The following is an 18,354-nucleotide window of genomic DNA, read 5'->3' as shown; positions in this document are numbered from 1 at the left end:
ACTTCAGCTAGTTTGCTTCTAAACCCTCCAAGCTTGCCTTGTAGAGAGATCAGGCATGAGAAATTGATGGGCTCTGTTCCTCCACTGCGTGGACATTTACTGAGCACCTCCTGCGTGCCAGCGTTCTTCTAGATAAACAAGACAGATATGCTCCCTGTCTTCGTGGGGCTTCCAAGTGAACAAGAAAGAGACAAGTAAGCAGACGATGCTGGGCGATGAGCCCGAAGAGCCCAGACCATCACAACAAACTCACAGGGCTCTGGGGCTATTTGAAGACTCTGAGCGTCACACAGCACTACCCTCCATCTGCCGGATACAACATGAACTACTGGCTTGAGATAGTATCTATTTCCACATTAGATCACACCGCCTTCCTTTCAAGGATAGAGCTAGAAAGCTGGTTTTTTCAGCATTTGCTGTGATAAAAGAGACACTTGTGTAAAAATCAAACGCAGTGCCTAATCTGATCCTAAAGTTTAAGAAGGTGGATACTGTCCAGCAGCTCTGTACATCCCATGAGTAGGTAACTGTGGTTACCTAAGAATGAATTTTAAGTACTATATTTCCTTCTGTTTGTGAGAATTCTTTTTCAAAGGGTTACTAAGGCATTAAGGTATAATGACTTATACTGCATTGTTCAGACCTAACTACTTAATCAGGATAATTGCTAGGGATTTCTCTTGGCCAAAAGCTCATGAAAGCTGGGGCATCTCTGATCTAAGCTGAGACCTGAAGGATGAGGATTTGGTAGTTGGGCTGAGAGGAAAGAATGTTCCAAGCCGAGTAACATGATATCCAAGGCCCAGATATGAGAGAGAACAGGGGCAGTAGAGGAAATGTAAATTGTCTAGTATGTCCTGGATTCTTGCTCTCCGCCTGCCACCCCCCACACCGTCCAGAAGCCACCACTTCCACCCAGCCACTGGCGTCCCCATGCCCACTCACTCGCACATTTGCATACCCCTCCCCTTCCCAAGTGCCTGCCCCACTCTCTCCCCTCCCTCCAAGGCCTGAGCTCACACCTGAGCAGGGAAAATCAAGACCTAAAGATGTGACAAGCGTACTGGAGCGGGGCCAGGCAGATGGTCGCCCAGGAGTGTCGGGTGGCAGACAAGAGTCGGGGTGTCGGCAGCCCACATGGCAGGTCCGGCAGCAGGTGACAGAGACCCGGCCAGGGAGAGACTCGATTTCAGAGACAGGAGTCCAGTCCCTGGAAGGAACTGAGGCCCCAAGCAGGAAACCAAGCAGGGACACAGTTCCCAGAAACGGGGCACCAGGTGGAGGTTCAATGACAAAGGACAAAGTTGGAGCCCAGTTATAAGAACAGGCAGCAGAGCTGAGAGTGACCGGCTGGAAGGAAGTGGTCTATTTATAATAGGAGAAAGTCAGAAACAACTTTAATGTCCAAAAGTAGGGGATTATTTTAAAAATTATGGCAAAACTACACTGTGGAATAAGGTGAGGGATAAAAAAACATGTTCTGTAAGACCGTGTGAAAATAGGGAACGTTTCTTAAATCGTGTACGCTACCAAGCTGGGGTGTTAAGTTGCCCTCTACCTTGTAAATTAAAATGCCTATCTGGTGTATACAATTAGACACAGCAGAGAGGAAAGAAGAAATTGAACAAGGGCTGGAAGAAGAGAGAACCAAATATCATCTAAGTGGGCAGAGTGTAGCTGATTTTAATTTTTCTTTTTTCTATTTCTCTATATTTTCCAAATTTTCTGAAGTTAAAAAAAAAACTATCACCTTAGTTTCTTTAATAAAAATTAAAACAAAACCAAAAGCTACTTGGAGTCATAATCTTTCCCAGTGCAGACCAAAGCCACAGGAGAAATGGATCTCTCCAAATGGGTTGGTTCTCCTTACAAATATGGAAAGCCAACAATTAGAAGGCAAGAGATGGGGCTACCCGGATGTTTGATAAAACACCAAGGCCAGCTTGGAATTAGGAAGAACAAAAAATAAAAGACCAACAACCCAGTTACCCCCATTCCTGCTGCTACCTCTTTGTATGGTTCCCTTTCCTTTACCTCTACTCGTGGCCAGGTATTTTGTCTCTCCCCAGTTGTAACCTGCTGCTCAAACTACCTCTGAAGCCCTGAACGTCTGATGAGGGGAAATCAGTTGCAGTGGTAGCATCAGGCAGGACAGCACTGTCTGGGCTAGTGACAGAACACAGGGTCTGGGCCAGCAGTCCTGGGTCTGAACCTTGACAATGTCCAAAACCAATGGTGTGACTTTGGATAAACCATTTCGGAGCCTATTTCTTCACCATAAAGTAGGGAGAAATAATAATATTGGCTCTACTGGATTACCGTGAGGCTTAAATGAGATAAATCTTCCTGGCAGTGCTTTGTCAACTACAAAGTGCCAGGCACGTATCAAATTTACATTAATAACTGCTAGTTGGAGGGTCTACTAACACAACAAGCTACATTTCTGGAGCATAGCAGAGATCTCACAAAGTCCATTAAACACATCATCTCTATTCATTGCAGTTATGTCTCTGTACTTGCTTCTTTGTCTCATAGAGACAGACCACATGGCTCTGATTTCCATGGGGAAAATGCAAATGAGTGCCTCTTCTGTCTCCATTAGGGAAATTCCACAGAATAAAGTCCCAAGACTATGAAGCTATAAGAGAGCTAGAGAAAAACTAATGACAAAAGCCCTTGGTCATGTTGGCTTGGCATCCAATATTTCTAGCTAAGACATCAATACGTCTCTGCTTTCCAATGATCCTAATCTTGATCAGAGCCTCAGGTCATGACCTGGGAAATACAAAGCCTCAGAAGATTAAATGAAAAAATCAAGTCTAAGATGACCTCTTCTTTCAGAGTTCCTAAGAAGCCTCAAAGGAGGCCATCAAATATTCTCTCATTGAGTTCAGAGATTTTATGTTGAAAGATGAATGAATTAATAGACAAGTGAATAAATGATGAGCAAATGAAGACAGGAAGTTTTATTTGGAGGAATGAGAATTATTCTCCAGTCCCTTAGGAACAAAACAAGAAGAAGAAGAAGAAAGGATATGGCCATTTTAACTACCAAAGAACCATAAAAAGTGGACAGAATCCAATATGGGGGCTTAGAGTTCTGAGAATACTTTCAGAGAAAACCATTAAGTTCTGAGAAACTATTAAGCTTCCCAGCCAAGGAACTCCACCCTCAGAGAGCCACATGAGGTTCAGAATAAAGCTGTCACTAACCCAACAGACCAGAGTCTCTGCTCCATCCTCCCTCCGGCCTTTGCTTCCCGGAAGACACCCAACACCAGCCACTTCCCTCCAACTGCAACCTGCCAGATTTTGACTCTCTCCTAAGCCACCTCCCACCCAACCTCTTTCTGTTCCCACTTCTACTACACACTCAGTCACTGCCTGACCCAGGGCGCCCCACGCTTGCCTGCTCAGAGCTCAGCCCTGAAGCCCCAGCCCCAGGCCAGGCATGGGAGCAGCGTGAGCTCAACAGCTCCTGCATCTGGATGGAAGAGAGCTTCCTTCTCAAACCTGACTCCTAAGCTCTGAGAAGTCAGGGCCCTGGGATCTGTGGCCGCCTTCTTAGTTCTTGACTATCTGAGACCTTTTCATGTGTCTTAAGGACTTTTTAAATAAACATACTCAACTCCAATAGAAATATGAACCACCGCCTTGAACTTAATTCACGTCGACTGAATCAGAGTTTTGTTTTGGAAAAAGCAAATCCACTCATTTTGTGGAATTTTCCACGTGTTTCTGAAAACCCTGAATCTGGCCCCATGCCAGGGTGCAAGGGCTCAGGGGGCAACCATCTTCTCTCGCTGCTTCTTTGTTCTTGCCTCGCAATTTCCTTCCATCTTGTAAAGCGCCGCTTCACCCAGAGTGCTTCACAGGCAAGGCACGCTGCCACATCCTCCCTCCCAGCCTGGGAGGCCATGAATCTTTCCCTGGTTTCCCACAGAACCAGCCAACAGGTGGCGCCATATAATGTCCTACCCCTTATTCATTTATTTATTCATTCATTCACTTAACAAACATTACTGAGTAACTAGTATGTACCAGCCATTATACTTAAGACGATCTCATCAAGGAAAATGATCTTATCAAAAATATACATACTACGGTTTATTTTAAAAGTATAGGAAATTCCAGTCAAAATTCTGGTGGGTGTCTTACCAGTGGGGAATAGTAGGGAATGAATAAGGGAACGTTCTCGCTTTGCCACCTCCTAAAACAGGCACCTCGCTCATCACGTTGGGCTTTATAAGGAAGAAAGGAGACTCAAGGGTCCAAAGAACTGAGTGAGAAAGGATCCAAGTGCACTGTACCATAGGCCTGAGTAGAAAAACAAGTTATTTTCCCAGAAAAGAATCACCAAAATGATAACGATACTTTATGCCCCTATGTCTGTTTAAAAAGTGATTTTCAACTTAGACAAAAGGGGTAGAGAGGGACCTGCTGGATGCTTCTGCGGTGTGTGGACTGTCCTGAGCTTTCTGCCCCAAATGGAAAGAAGCTTCTGAGACGTGGCTGAGCACCCTTCGTCTACACAGCTATGATATCGAGCCAGTTCAGGGTTTCCCCAGACCCCGCTGTGGAGAAGAGGAATCGGGGAGAAGAAAAAGAGAATGCTGATCTGTTTCGTGAGTCACAACTGCTTTCTCTACCATGTGCTTCAAGTCCACATATGAGTCAAGAAACTCCACAACTGGCACAAATGACAGATTTGAGGGAAAAAAGTAATCATGCAAAACCGCCAACTAGAACAGATTTCCCTGTGATTGAAGATGGCAATAATAGGACAAAAGACAGATTTTTTGCCTTCAAGAAACTCTCTCTTCATCGCAGCCAAGGCAACACAAAATTCAAGGCAAACATTCCAGTATTTTCCCCCCACTGTTTGGAAATATGGAAAAAGAAAATCTTGCCATAATTTTTTTTTTCCCCTAGTTCTACCAGAAGTGACACTTTTTTTTTCTCCGGCGTTAACAAATGACAGAGTATGATTCTTCTGGTGCTTGGAACGGAGGACAGACCCAGCAAAGAAAAGAGTCTGGATGGGAGACAGTCTGCAGGAAATTGTAAACCTGCTAAGAAAACAGAGGCCCCCTCAACAGGCTGTCTTTACAACATTAGTCTTTTTGAATATGATGAAAATATTATCTGCCTTATTGATCACCAGCTCCCTAAATAGAACAGAGTTGTTTATAACAAATGCAACCAGCTATCATAAATGTGCAAAACCATAACACGCTACCCTCATATCCTGGCTCTGTATCCACTGCCAAACACCAAGCAGGGCAGATGAAACACCACGCATTTTGTTCATACGGAATCTGGGGAATCATAAGAATCTAAAAATGTCACAAGATTCTAAATGTAAGAGGCAGTCTGTTTTGAAGGATCGAAACACAGAGTCCCCAAATTAGCCTTTTTTCCCGTAGAGTTCTGAATTGTTTTCTAACCTTTTGGTTTCCCTAACTGTAGATTGCTAAAAGTGAGTGGGACCCTAGAGATCATTTAATCCAATCCACTCATGTGGACAGCTGAGGCCCCAAAGAAAGGATGTGTCTTTTCCAAGGTCACACAGATAGCCAGTTACAGAGCTGGGAATAGAATTCAGATCTAACTCTAGATGACTCAGTGCCCTGGTTAGGTGAGTTAAAAGCCAGTTCAATTTTGGGGTGGCTTTGCGCAGCAAGAATTCTATTTGTGAATATGAGATTGTGCATCCTTTAAGCCAGCTGGTAACGTACATGTTGCGACTTCCTTAGCTCTTTCTCCCACCTCCCCATCCATGTCTAGGGAATACAGAAGATGGGTCATAATGACAGCCATAGCTCTGAAGGACAAAGGTACACCTCCTCATGGGTATTCTCCTGGCGCAGGTAAGACTGTGTTTCTAGAAGTTTTTTCTTTGTTTTTTTGTTTTCATGCATCTTGGGACAAGCTATCTTTCCGCGTCACTTTTTTTTTTTTAAACAACCTTGAGTTTGAAAAGTGACTTCTTAAAGCCTGTCTTCCTTTAGAATTGGGCTTATAATCATCACATTATCAGCTCATCTATGTACTTAGCAGGGCAGGCATTCAGTGTCTCTTTAAATGCTCCCTGGGTTCACCTGTCCCTGGTCCCAACCCTGTCCTTTAGTTTTCACATTGTTTATTTCCTACATTATTCTATATGTATATTTCCTAATTAACAACAAAGTAATTGGGTCTTTCCATTGAAGTGGCTCTGGCTTCTCTCTGCAAGGAGCAGGTTCAGGTGAAACAGACCAGTGAGCTTCAAAAGTGTATAGAGGGGCTTCCCTGGTGGCGCAGTGGTTCAGAGTTCGCCTGCTAGGGGCGATGCTAGGGGACACGGATTCGTGTCCTGGTCTGGGAGGATTCCACATGCCGCGGAGCGGCTGGGCCCGTGAGCCATGGCTGCTGAGCCTGCGCGTCCGGAGCCTGTGCTCCGCAACGGGAGAGGCCACAACGGTGAGAGGCCCGCGTACCGCAAAAAAAAAAAAAAGCGTATAGAAGTCAGAGCTGTCTCGGTCACCCAGCGCTGGTCCCAAACTGCCACTGACCCTCTGAGTGATGACTCACGCAGCCTCTCTGTTCTTCAGTTTCTTCTTCCTGTCTCATCTGAAATGGGCTGTGCAGCTAAACTAGGCATGTATTTACCCTTCTCTTCTCAAATCCCCTCCTCGTGGTTTCTACAACATTCTCCTCTGAGTCCTCCTGCCTGGTCTGTCTCCATCTTCTTCTTTGAACCTTCTTCCTCTTGATGCACTGAAAGATTTCTTCTCCCAGCTGTGACCTTGGCCCTGCTTCTCTCACTCCTATGCTGGCTGATGAGACCCAAACCCGACTCACACCTGAGCACTAACCTGCATCTCTTCATGTCTTTGGAAGGTTATCACTTGGATATTCAAATAGCAGTTTCACATTTTCTTTTTTTGTGTGTCTCTGAATATATCAAATTCATTTTTTAAGGAAATTCTTGGTTGAGATATAGCTCACTGAATTTTTTTCTTTTTTTTCCACTGTTTTTCAAATTGAAATATAGTTGATTTACAATGCTGTGTTAGTTTCAGGTATACAGCAAAGTGATTCAGTTATACATATATATATATTCTTATTCAGATTCTTTTCCATCATAGGTTATTACAATATATTGAGTATAGTTCCTTATGCTATACAGTAGGTCCTTGTTGTTTATCTGTTTTACATATAGTAGTGTGTATACGTTAATCCCAAACTCCCAATTTATCCCTCCCCATCCTGCATTTTCTTAACTAGAAGAAAACACAGGTGAATGTTTCTTCCCCAACTGGACCTCACTTATAAGGCTGGTGGAGAAAGCCCTTCAGAGACAGGAGGATGACCACCTCTTGTTGGACTACTGGAGCACAGGAGCGTGTGTGGCCATGGAGCCACCAGGCAGGAAGGGCCCTCCCACGCTGACTCCCATCAGCCCACGGATAGCGCCCCCAGAGCTGTCGCCCAGAGCATGACGGAGGAGCGACAAAGCTCGTTACTCCTTTTCACTAAGTTGCCCTAAGCCTCTCTATTCCCTCCTCATCACTCATCTGAATTTTCCAGGCTTTCCAGTTTACTTTGCAGTGTCGTTGTCTTCATCCTTTGGATCGAGCCAGCCTTTGCCAATTCCTACCATTTCCATAACTCAGACAGTCTTAAGCTATCTGGCATTTATAATTAATTTACCTCCTACAATTATTTTTCCATGTCTTTTTCTCTCTACACTTCTTTCCAGTATTTAAAATACAACAAAATAAAACAAGAAAGAAAAAAACTTGCATCTAACACAATCTGGGGGGAACTGGGCATTTCACCATGTCATTCAGGAATCTCTATAAAACGTGGTAGCTCCCATAGGCTACAGCACACACAGTTTCAGATGTTATTTTATTTTATTTTTATTGAAGCATAGTTGATTTATAATATCGCGTTAGTTTCAGGTGTAAGCAAAGTGATTCGGTTATGCATATATATGTATATATCTATATTCTTTTTTCCATTCTTGTCCATTATAGTTTATTACAAGATATTGAATATAGTTCCCTGTGCTATACAGTAAATTCTTGTTGCTTATCTATTTTATATGTGGTAGTATGCATCTGTTAATCCCATACCCTCAGCTTATCCCATCCCTTCCCTCCGGCTTCAGATGTTATTAGGTTAAAAATCTATGAAATTACCATTTTGGCAGATCAAAAGTGGTTGAGTATTGAGACTGTCCCATGGTTCAATGTCATATTATAAGCACTCTGTTCAAATTTGGCTTCACTGTGACTCCTAAAGTAAAGGATGTGTGCATGTCCAGCAAAAAGTCAGCAGAACTGTTACATGGTGTTCCGAGCAAGGGTCTGGCAGGATAAAGCCATCGGCTTCTCAAAGCAGCTGAAGAAAGTGTCGGGGGACTGATGGTCTGTGTCCCGGCCATTCGTGGTCAGGAAAAGGACACCTGTGTGCCTGTCTGCTCCTTTCTCCCGCCTGCCCTTTGCAGAGGAAATGCAGCTGGAATGTCCTCTCACCACAACAATGAGGAGAAGTGGACAAGAGGCTGTTTCATCACCTTTTCCTCTGCCCCGATGCCCCGCTGGGGACTGGAGAGCAAGCGTCCACTGTGTTTTGGAGGCTGCAAGAGGAAGTCGCTGTCGTTAACCCAACTTGGGTCATTCCTTCCGGGGTACAATGGTTGGAGGTGGAAACTTTAGCAGGAAAGCCAAAGGAGTTCTTTGACCCACGTGCTTGTGTCTGGGTCTATGGGTGAGGTCGCAGGCATCCATTTGTGTCACCGTTTATGATACAGATCACGGTGGAGTTTTACCCTGAAAGTAAAGACGAAAAAGAGGAAAAGTCTGGGAGCTGGTGTTGGTGGTGTCATCACAGCCCCAGAATGGAGTCCAGTTTTGTTTTCATAAACAGGAAATTTCTCTCTTCACAGCTTAAGATGGGATATAAAGAAGTATTGTTCTGGAATGACTCTCTTCCTTCTTCTAGCTGATGTTTCTAATGGATTACCCCACCCCCTGCAGAGGCCAAGAGGGCCAAGATTTTTTTCAACAAAACCAGCCCCGGGCCACTTCTCCAAGCAGAATGGGCTTCACTTTGACATCTTCTCTCCCCTTGCTCACTTCTATGCCAGCAGTTCTCTGCCTTCCAGCAACTTATCCCTGGTCCTGCCTGGCCTTCCTACCAGGAGTAACGCATCCCATTGGGTCATCCGTGCCAGGGTCCTTAATGGGTCTGCATGTTGCATTGAGGATTAAATGTACATGTATCTGTATAAGGAGAGTACTTAGAACCACACTATATAAATAAGCATTCTATAAATGTTAACCAATAGGACTGCAGGAAGTGATCATGAATGGAGCATTATTGTTATGAAGACTGGGGTGGTATAAGCAATCACTACTTGAGGACTTTGATTACAAGTCAGCTCTGAATTACTGGATGAGAAATTACAGGATCTCTTCACCTGGGCTCTCTAAAGCAGTGCTGTCAAATAGAAATGTTAAATTTTCTAGTAATCACATTTTTTGAAGTAAAAAATAAAAAGATGAAATTAATGTTAATAACATATTTTATTTTATCCATGAATCAAAAATATTCTCATTTTGACATGTAATCAAGGTAAAGTTTTTAATGAGATATTTTACTTTCTTGAATGCCTTGTCTTAGAAATCTGCTGTATAGTCTACGCGTACAGCACACCTCAGTTTGGATGCTAGGTTTTCAATGATTAAAGTCAAATATAATCCTACCAAAGCACTGAAGTTTTGTTTAATGGGGAAAAAAAATGGTCCTCATTGCTTCATGTTTTAAATTTGAATTTAAATTAATTAAATTTCAAATTCAGTTCCTTAGTTTCACTGGCTACATATCAAGTGCTCAGTAGACATGGGTGCCTAGTGGCCAGCGTATTGGACTGGGTAGGTCTGAACTGCCCACCAACTTCCTCCGATGCCCTCATACCTCCCGCCTGGCCCGTGCACACTCTGGCCCCCGCCTTGCTCTCCTCACTCCCCTGCACTACTTCCTGCCTATGCTGGGCCTCTGCTCACACATTTCCCTTTACTGGGAATGCCTTCCCCTCCTCTAATGCATGGTCTCCTTCAACTCCAAAGTCACCTCCATCATGAAGCCTTTCCCAGCAGCTTCCTCTTAGAACTTATCAGCATTCCCTCCAACCTGGTGTGCTCAAGGCTCTGTTATACGCAATATGAACGCGTTTGCATCTATTTGCTAAGCGTGTATGTGTGTGTGGGCGTGCACACACGTGCATGCGAGTATTCTATGTTCCCAACTTGACCGTAAACCCTTCAGGAGAGCATCCCTGGCATTACAAACCATTTTCCTCTCACCTGGGCTATCGCAGTAGCCTCCTAGCTGGTCTCCCTACTTCCTCCCCCGGCCCCCTTGAAAATCCACCCTCCACACAGCAGCCAGAGTGACCCTGTTGGAAACACAAATGATCATATATCTCCCCAGCTAAAAGCCTTCTGGTGACTTGCCGCTTTTCTTAAAATGAAGTGCACATTTCTCAGCCTGGCCTCTACAGCTTTACTGGGGAGCGGGGGGGGTGCGGGGCAGGGGCAGCCATCCTCTGTGGCTTCATTGCCTCCCCCATCACAGTGCCCAGGTGCCCAGCCACACTGGACTTCCTTCTGCTGCTTGAGTACCTCGCGTTCATGTTCACCTCAGGGCCAGTACCCTGGTTGGACCCTCTGTCTTTCATGCTCACCCAAGCCCCAGATTGTGCTCAGTTGGTTTCATCTTGTCATATGTGAGGTCTTACCTGACATCCCATTAGTCTCCACTCCCACTTCGAAGCCCCAGGCTTACACTCTTTCACAGCTCTCTGTTTGATTTTCTTCATCTGTTCTTACAACTTTGTTGATCTTCTCTTACAACTATTTGAAATCATTGTTCATTAATTGACTGGCTTGTTTAATGTCTGCCTCTCCACTAGAATGTAAGCAGGGAGCTCACCCCTTCTGTTCACTACTGTACCTTAGGGCCCAGAGGCTCAGCAAAATGGAAGTCTTCAATTAATATTTCAAATTAATGAATGAATATAAAATCCCATGTAACTCCTACAGCTGGTAAAACCCAATGATATATTGAGGGCTAAATCAATATCACAATTCACAAAGCAGATAAAACAGTGGTTGCAAACTCAGGTCCTTACAGAGACTTGGCAATAGTACATGAGTAAGGCACAGTAGGGAGGGGTGGGGACTGTGGCCAACAGGAGAGTGCTGTTTCCATTTAGAAGAGGCAAAATCATTCAGCTCCAATCATTAATGTCTCATCAGAATACAGGCCTAGTGTGACCTGAACCTTTGATTTTTCAAGAAAAGCTAAACATTCAACTTTTTAAATAAAATGTTTTAATTATTCAAATTATATAGACAAAATAAAATAAGTCTGCTGGATTTATTTAGCCTACCAGTTTGCAACTCTGAATTCTAATGCCTTTGGTTTAATTTGGTTTAATTATGGGCACCTGAGACCCATAATTTCTCTTTTCTTTTCTTTTTCACATTCCCCTTCTAGTGCTTCCTTCAACTCAGTAACTCAGAAGTCATTGGGTTTTTGAGTTCCAAATCCAATGACCCTTGATTTCAATCCTCATCTTCTTTGATCATGTTAGACCTTGGCCTCAGTCGTGTAGTGGCTGCTGAAAGGCACCACCAAGATCCCCCTTCAGGAATGAAGGTTTATACCCCTAAACTGCTGGGAGCATTGCCTGCAGACAACGCTTAGCTCTCAGCCTCCTCTGGGTATTATCTAAGTTGAAGAGAACTGCCTTGCCCAAGGCCATGCCCCCTTCTTGGTGGGCGGCCCACATCTACTGACAGTTTGCCACAAAGGTATAGAGTCCTGTCTCTCTTGCCCAAACTCAAGACATGTCTGAAGGGGAACACCCATTTTGGAGCTCCCCACAGGGTCTGCTGAGGCCTCGGTTGTAAGGCCAACACAGCCCAACTTCTCCCTCTACCTAACCCTGTTTCATTAACCTCCCTTTCATAAATATTAGCACCCCCAATCAATTTTTACACATGATCTTCATGTGAGTCTGCTCCTTGCGGACCCCAAGTATGACTGTTGGTATAAGAAGCGAAAATGTGGACTAGATCTCTTACCACCTGGCTGGCAACAAGGACCCCTCCCCTGGTGTTGGGCCAAGCACAGACAGCCCCTGGCACAAGGTTGCAGGGCCACTATCAGAGATTTCCTACCTGATGAAATAGGATGATGTGCTTGTAGAGGGAGATGCACTAGCTGGGGTTATGAATCAGGTATTTGAGAAACTAATTATGGGAACAGTATAATTTGGTGGCTCTTGGGAAGTTCAGTTGAGGCGTTGAAGAAAGATAGTAAAAGTTGGATTGTGAGAATGGGCACTTTGGGCTTTGTGTGTGCAAGAATGAGCAGTCAAGAAGAGGAGTCACCATCTTGGCAAGGGGAATAGACCCTGACCTGCAAGAGGAGGTAGGGCTGTTGTTACAGAATGGGGACGGAGAAGAATATGCTTAGGCCCCCGTGATGCATTTGAGCATGTCTTGGTTCTTTCTTGCCCAATTTTGACAGTAAATGGACAAATACAGCAACACTCATCTGAGAAAGACATGATGTCCAGTGGCTCAGGTTCTCAGAGACAAGGCGTCAGCTAAGCCAACAAGACCAGCAGAAGCGCTAGATGATGGTGAAGGGAATCTAGGCTCGACGGAGCAGGGGAAAGGTGGGGTATCAGCTATAGCCCTGAAACCAGCTGCAGTGACTGGGGTTACAATTTATCTCATTACTGTCCTCTTCCAAATTTTCCTCAGGAAGAGATGAAATTCCCATTGATTCCTGAAGGAGCTGCTCCAAGAACATATATGCAGTGATTCCAAGGGGCACAGGGTGGACTGTAGTGGACACTGTAATAAAGATTCAGCCACTGACATGCTGACTTTTCCTTCTTGAAGTCCCCCTTAATTCTCAAATGCTGTATTCCTGCTACCTCTCTGATGGCCTCTACCTCCATCTCTGGACACCCCTCTTCTTCCTCCCAGTCCTTAAGGGTAAAGGTAGTTTATCTTAGTCACTGCTCTTTGAAAGAGAGGATTTTCTGATAACAGGATGCTACCTACTAGCAGAAGATCTACACCCACACCTACATAAATGGATTGCTGTGGGATCTTTACCTCTCCTATTTTTCACATTTCCTAAAAGTAAAGCATCAGTTTCTCTTGTTTGGCCCCAGGAAATATAACAGAAGGTGATATGTATGGCAAATGGTCTTCCCAAGAGAGTACTAGAAGTTTCTCTAATCCTTTATAAAGATTTACATTTTGCAATGTGATACCCTCTCCCTCATTGCTGGTCTACACACACACACACACTCTCACTCACTCACTCTACTCATCACAAAAATAAGGCAAAAACACATACCCACAGACTATATGTGAATTCCATCTCACTGCCCATCTTTTAGTCCATTGCCTGATAACCCCCAGCCTCTGGGCAGCAAGGCCAATTCCCTTTTCTGGTTCACATTAATTCTTTGACTCCCATATGACCAACAGAATCTTATGAGACTAACAGGTGGTTTAACATAATGGAAAACACAATGATCTGAGAGCAAAGAGACCCAGGTTTCAGGCACGGTTTGCTGCTTACTAGCTATCTAGCCAATCAAAATCTCGATTGCTTTACCTTGGACCCATTTCATTCATTCATTCTTTTATTTATGAAACACTCTAATGCCTGCAGAGGCCAAAGCATCAGGAGAGCTATTTCTCTTGCAGAGTTATCGGCAGGCGTGAATGATGGCAGCTCACCGTCTACCTCATGAAAACCCTTCGTCTTCTTGAAGACATCTTGCCCGGCATCTTGCGCGCCACCTCTGTGCCTCTTGCCCCATTCCATCTTTAGCCTTTCATACCTTCCCAGCATTTAGGAAGATCAATGAGAGGCCACAGCAAGCTGGATGCCACCCTTGATATTTAGAGCAGGAACCGCACCCCCCACCCTCTTGTGGAGTATTGACTTCTTTCCCTTTGGGTCTCTAGCACTCAGCACAGATCTGGCACACAATAAATAGCTGATATAAATAAAAGAGCCCAGTTCCTCACACAACTTCCATGCCTGCTTGGGGCTTTGTCAATCCCTGGGCAGGTCCCAGAAAACATAAAGGCAGAAGGAGATCCTAACATCAAACACCGCAGACGATGGGAGAAAGGTGCAGGACACGTGAGTTATCACCAAGGGTTTCCAGGGATACAGAGAAACTGGCTTGGAAGTGAGTCACCCCCGAAGGGTTTGGAGAATTAGGGCACACGTCCAGGCTGATGGGAACAAGGGGAGTTGGCACGCACCTTCCACCCTCTGAAAGTGTGGGAACATCGACTGGGTCAATAAGGGCAGTGTGGGAATCCCCCTGGGAGCTGAGAAGTGGCCATGTGCCCTCTCAAGGCCATCACCAGGACGCTCACTACCTGTCTCTCAGCACCCAAGTCCCTGGCGTCTGTATCACCTACTTCCTGGTTTTGAGGCCCAAGGAGGTGGGAGGGGAAGAAAAGCCACAAAGCCAAAGGATTGAGTGCCCGGAGCCTTAGAAGGATGGTGGCCTTCCCCTCACCTGTCTCACTCTTTTGAGTCTCTTCCTTCACTTTGCTAATAATGTAAAGTATCAGCTAAAAATTGCAAAGCATGCATTTCATTTGAGTTTTATTGCCCTAACAGACAGCATTAGATTACAAAAGAGGACATTTTTCTTCTCAGTTTTAGCTTATTCTGATGATTTATGATTAGATACAGCAAGAGTTCATAAACTTCCCTGACCTGCTGACAGTTTTTACAGGCTCCCAGATTTATTTCCATCTCAAACTTAACAGCTTTCATGTGACTGATATTCCCAGCGTCGCAGCGTGGCCGAGCCAGGGGCTGGGAGAGCGCCTCTAATCTCCATGTTACTAATTTAAATGAAGTCTTGGTCTGTTGTTTAAAAAAGACATCAGTCATCCTGGGGAGGTTTACAGATCCTCTTGTAATGTAATGTCAGCCCCTTCTGAGATATGAGGTTTATAAACCCTCACGATGTTGAGTGTTGGCAGACACGCCAAGGTCACTGTGTATGGCAAAGGGGAGGGGAGGGGAATGCGCTTCAGAGCAGGAGCAAAGAATTCCAAAGAAAGCGTGTTCTCCTGGAGAGACGGGGGTGTGACTGTCAAGAAAGGAACCTGAGGCTGGTGTCTGGGGGGGACTGGAGAGAGGAAGGCAGAGTCGAGTTCTAAGGGCGGGACCCCTTGCTCTCAATTCAGCACGTCTCAACTCCCTCTGAGGCTGAGAAGCCCTGAGAAAACGCAGCCCCTGGCCTCTGCCCTGAACATCATCCTGGGCACCCGCTCTTTGCTGGCGAGGGACCCGCTGCACGGGGCAAGTTGAGCTGTGCCCCCAAGTCTGGGTAGAGAGACCCTGAAAAGTCTGCTCCTCTCTACCTGCAGACAGCCTCCTGGGCTTGGGAAATCTCAAAAAGGAAGGCATGTTTGCCCAGCTCTGGGAGGCCCCCCAGAGGCGACGAGGAGGAGAAGGACAGGACCCCATCATCAGAGTGAGGCGGAGCTGGGAGAAGACAGATTCCTTGCGCCAGCCTGGGCTGTTCTCACACATTCACACGCCCGGGTGTCTGAAGGTCACTTCCAATCAGACTTTCACTGGGCAGGAGTTGCCTTTGTGTTATTTGGAGATCAGATAAGAAGTGACAAGTAGCAATAAGCTCTGGCTCACTAGGGAGATGGCTGAGGCCCACAGGGCTGAGGGCTTGGGGGATGGGGGGGGCACTTTTCATTCCCCTGGGACAAGAGGGAGGTGTGGAATGAATGCTTTGCCCGTGTACTCTCTTGTTAGAAGGGGAGAAAGGCCAGCCTTGTGTACCTCTGAAGGCCCAGGTTCTCCAGAGGGAGAGTCTGCATGATGAGGATTCACCATTTGCCACCCTGGACCAGCAGAGGCAGGTGACATTGCTGTTCCTACTGACATTCACCCAGTGCTAAGCATATGCCAGGCACTGGGTAGGATCTCAGTCAACCTTCACAGCCATTGACAATTGAGAAAGGTGAATGAAGTGGATGTTATTATTGCCATTTTACAGATGCGATAACTGAGGCTTAGGATACTACAGAACTAGCCCAAGACCACACACCTAGTAACTGGTGGAGTTGAAGTTCCAATTCTAAGGTCCAGTTTCTCACCCACTACATCCTAACACCAGCTAAGAAGACTACAGATAATAATAATAGTAATAATAATAATAAAATACCAAGCTCCTGTTTGTCTATAATCCCCTGGAACCCAGACAGTTGACCATTTCCTCTTACCCTGGAGGGAGACTGAGAAACAATGGTTTATTTCAGTGTTTCTCAAAGTGAGGTCCAGTGCCCACCACCATCATGGGCTGTAACTGGGCTGCCAATCAAAGGCAGTTTCCTGATGGGAGCCCCTCCAAGCTCTGCATATCAACACGTGCCCTGGGAGATTCATACTCACTGAACATTTGAGAACCACTCGTCTTTTCAAAGCATGTAGTTGGTGTCCTGGAGCACTTTAGCAGCAAGGGAGATGACACCGTTTCCCAACAATTCCTGACTTCTCTCTTCACAATGCAGGCTCTCTATTTGCTTGACATGAATTCCTAGAGCAGAATGTTAGAAAATATAAGCATAAACATACGTTTCAAAGGCACTTCAGAAAGGTTTGGAAATTATCCACCAATCTTTGTCATTTATCTCTTCATCTAGAGCATCCGTAGATAATGGTAATAGAGAAAGAGCCGGATGAACCAGATGTTGGCATTTGTTAACTGCAGCCATTTCCCTGTTGGAATACCAGATGTCTCTGTTTTGGGGGATTTTCTCTGGAAAATCTGGTGAACCACATAGCACATTTTCTCAAAGAGTGCCCTATGGATCACCAGCACCCCAAACTTCTGGGGCTGTTTGTTAAAAATGCAAATTCCGAAGCTCTACTCCAGGCCTACCGACGTGGCTACCCTGAGGGATGGGGTCCTGGAATCTGTATGTGTAACAAACTCTCTGGATGATTCATACATACGCTCAGGTTTGGGACTATACCTGGTACACCTGGGAGAAAGGACCTGGGTTTCACAATCAGATGGACCTTAGCTCAGAGCTAAGCTCCACAGTCAAACCCTCATATGTTGTTGCTTGGAACAGAAAATAGTGCAACCACTTGGAAAAGCAGTTTGACAGTTTCTTGTAAAATTAAACATATACTTACCATACGACCCAGCAATTCCACTCCTAGGAAGTTACCCAAGAGAAATGAAAACATGTTCACACAAAAACTTGTACACAAATGTTCAGGGCAGCATTACTCATAGTAGCCCCAAATTTGGAGCGGCCCAGAGCCCATCACCTGGTTACTGAATGAATAAATGTGGATACACAGTGGAAGGCTCCTCAGCAAGAAAAACCAACAAACCACTGATACAAAAGGGTGAATCTCAAAACAATACGCTAAGTGGAAAAAATCCAGATATGGATCACTACGTACTATATCATTCCTTTCAAATGAAATTCTAGAAAAAGCAAAACTAATCTCTAGTGACAGAAAGCAGATCACTGGATGCTTATGTCAGGGATGGGAGAACGGACTGCGAAAGGACATGAGGGAACTTTTGAAGGTGATGAAAATGTCTTGTATCTTGATTTTGGAGGTGTTACCTACGTGAGTGTGTTTGTTAAAACTCATCAACCTCTACACTTAAAGTGGGTGCACTTTACTGTATGTGAATTATAACTCAAATTGATTTTATATATTTTTTAAAGTTCAAAAAGCCCCATCATTTATGAACTATGTGACTCTGACCAAATCACTTAATTTCCCTGTTCCCTTCTCCTTACCCCAATCCAAAGTAGTTTCCAATATTCCATTGTGCCTCTCACCCTAAAATCATCCTTCCTACTTTAAAACTCTAGAAGCCCTATTGGTTATATAAAGCTGTCTTTTATAATAAATAGGTAAGTGTCACGGTTCAAATGTTTATATCAATTTTTAAATGCTCTTGGTGATTTAAGGACGTGTTCACCATCAATCATGTGATCCTGGCTGACAAAGTTTGGCAGTAGCGTTGCACGCTGTCAGGAAGGATGTTAGGTGTTTTGGCCAATAGTAGATGGAGGCCATGTTTGCTTGGGGTTCATTTTGCCTGGCAGGAGGATCCCAAAGCCACTGGAGAACAGGACTGAGGTGCGGCTGTCCAAGGGCTTACATATTTATGGATAGTGCATTACAGCCCGGAAGAATTAAGCCATTTACCCACAACGCCCACATGGGTAGCACCCTATG

General features: G+C 44.9%; 1 long non-coding RNA gene across 4 annotated transcripts in view; it reads right to left on the bottom strand.

Moving 5' to 3' along the window:
* Positions 1–18,354, bottom strand: part of LOC307192219 — a 190,522-nt gene that overhangs the window by 59,240 nt on the left and 112,928 nt on the right. For all 4 annotated transcript variants that reach the window (XR_013830009.1, XR_013830010.1, XR_013830011.1 and 1 more), the window contains one exon: positions 16,534–16,678. This is a non-coding gene — a long non-coding RNA (uncharacterized lncRNA). The remainder of the gene's footprint in view (positions 1–16,533; positions 16,679–18,354) is intronic.

This window comes from Stenella coeruleoalba (genome assembly GCF_951394435.1).
Source record: "Stenella coeruleoalba genome assembly, chromosome: 1".
In the NCBI taxonomy this organism is placed as follows: Eukaryota; Metazoa; Chordata; class Mammalia; order Artiodactyla; family Delphinidae; genus Stenella; species Stenella coeruleoalba.
The sequence above is the reverse complement of the archived record's forward strand: the minus strand, read 5'-3'. Positions and strand labels throughout refer to the sequence as shown.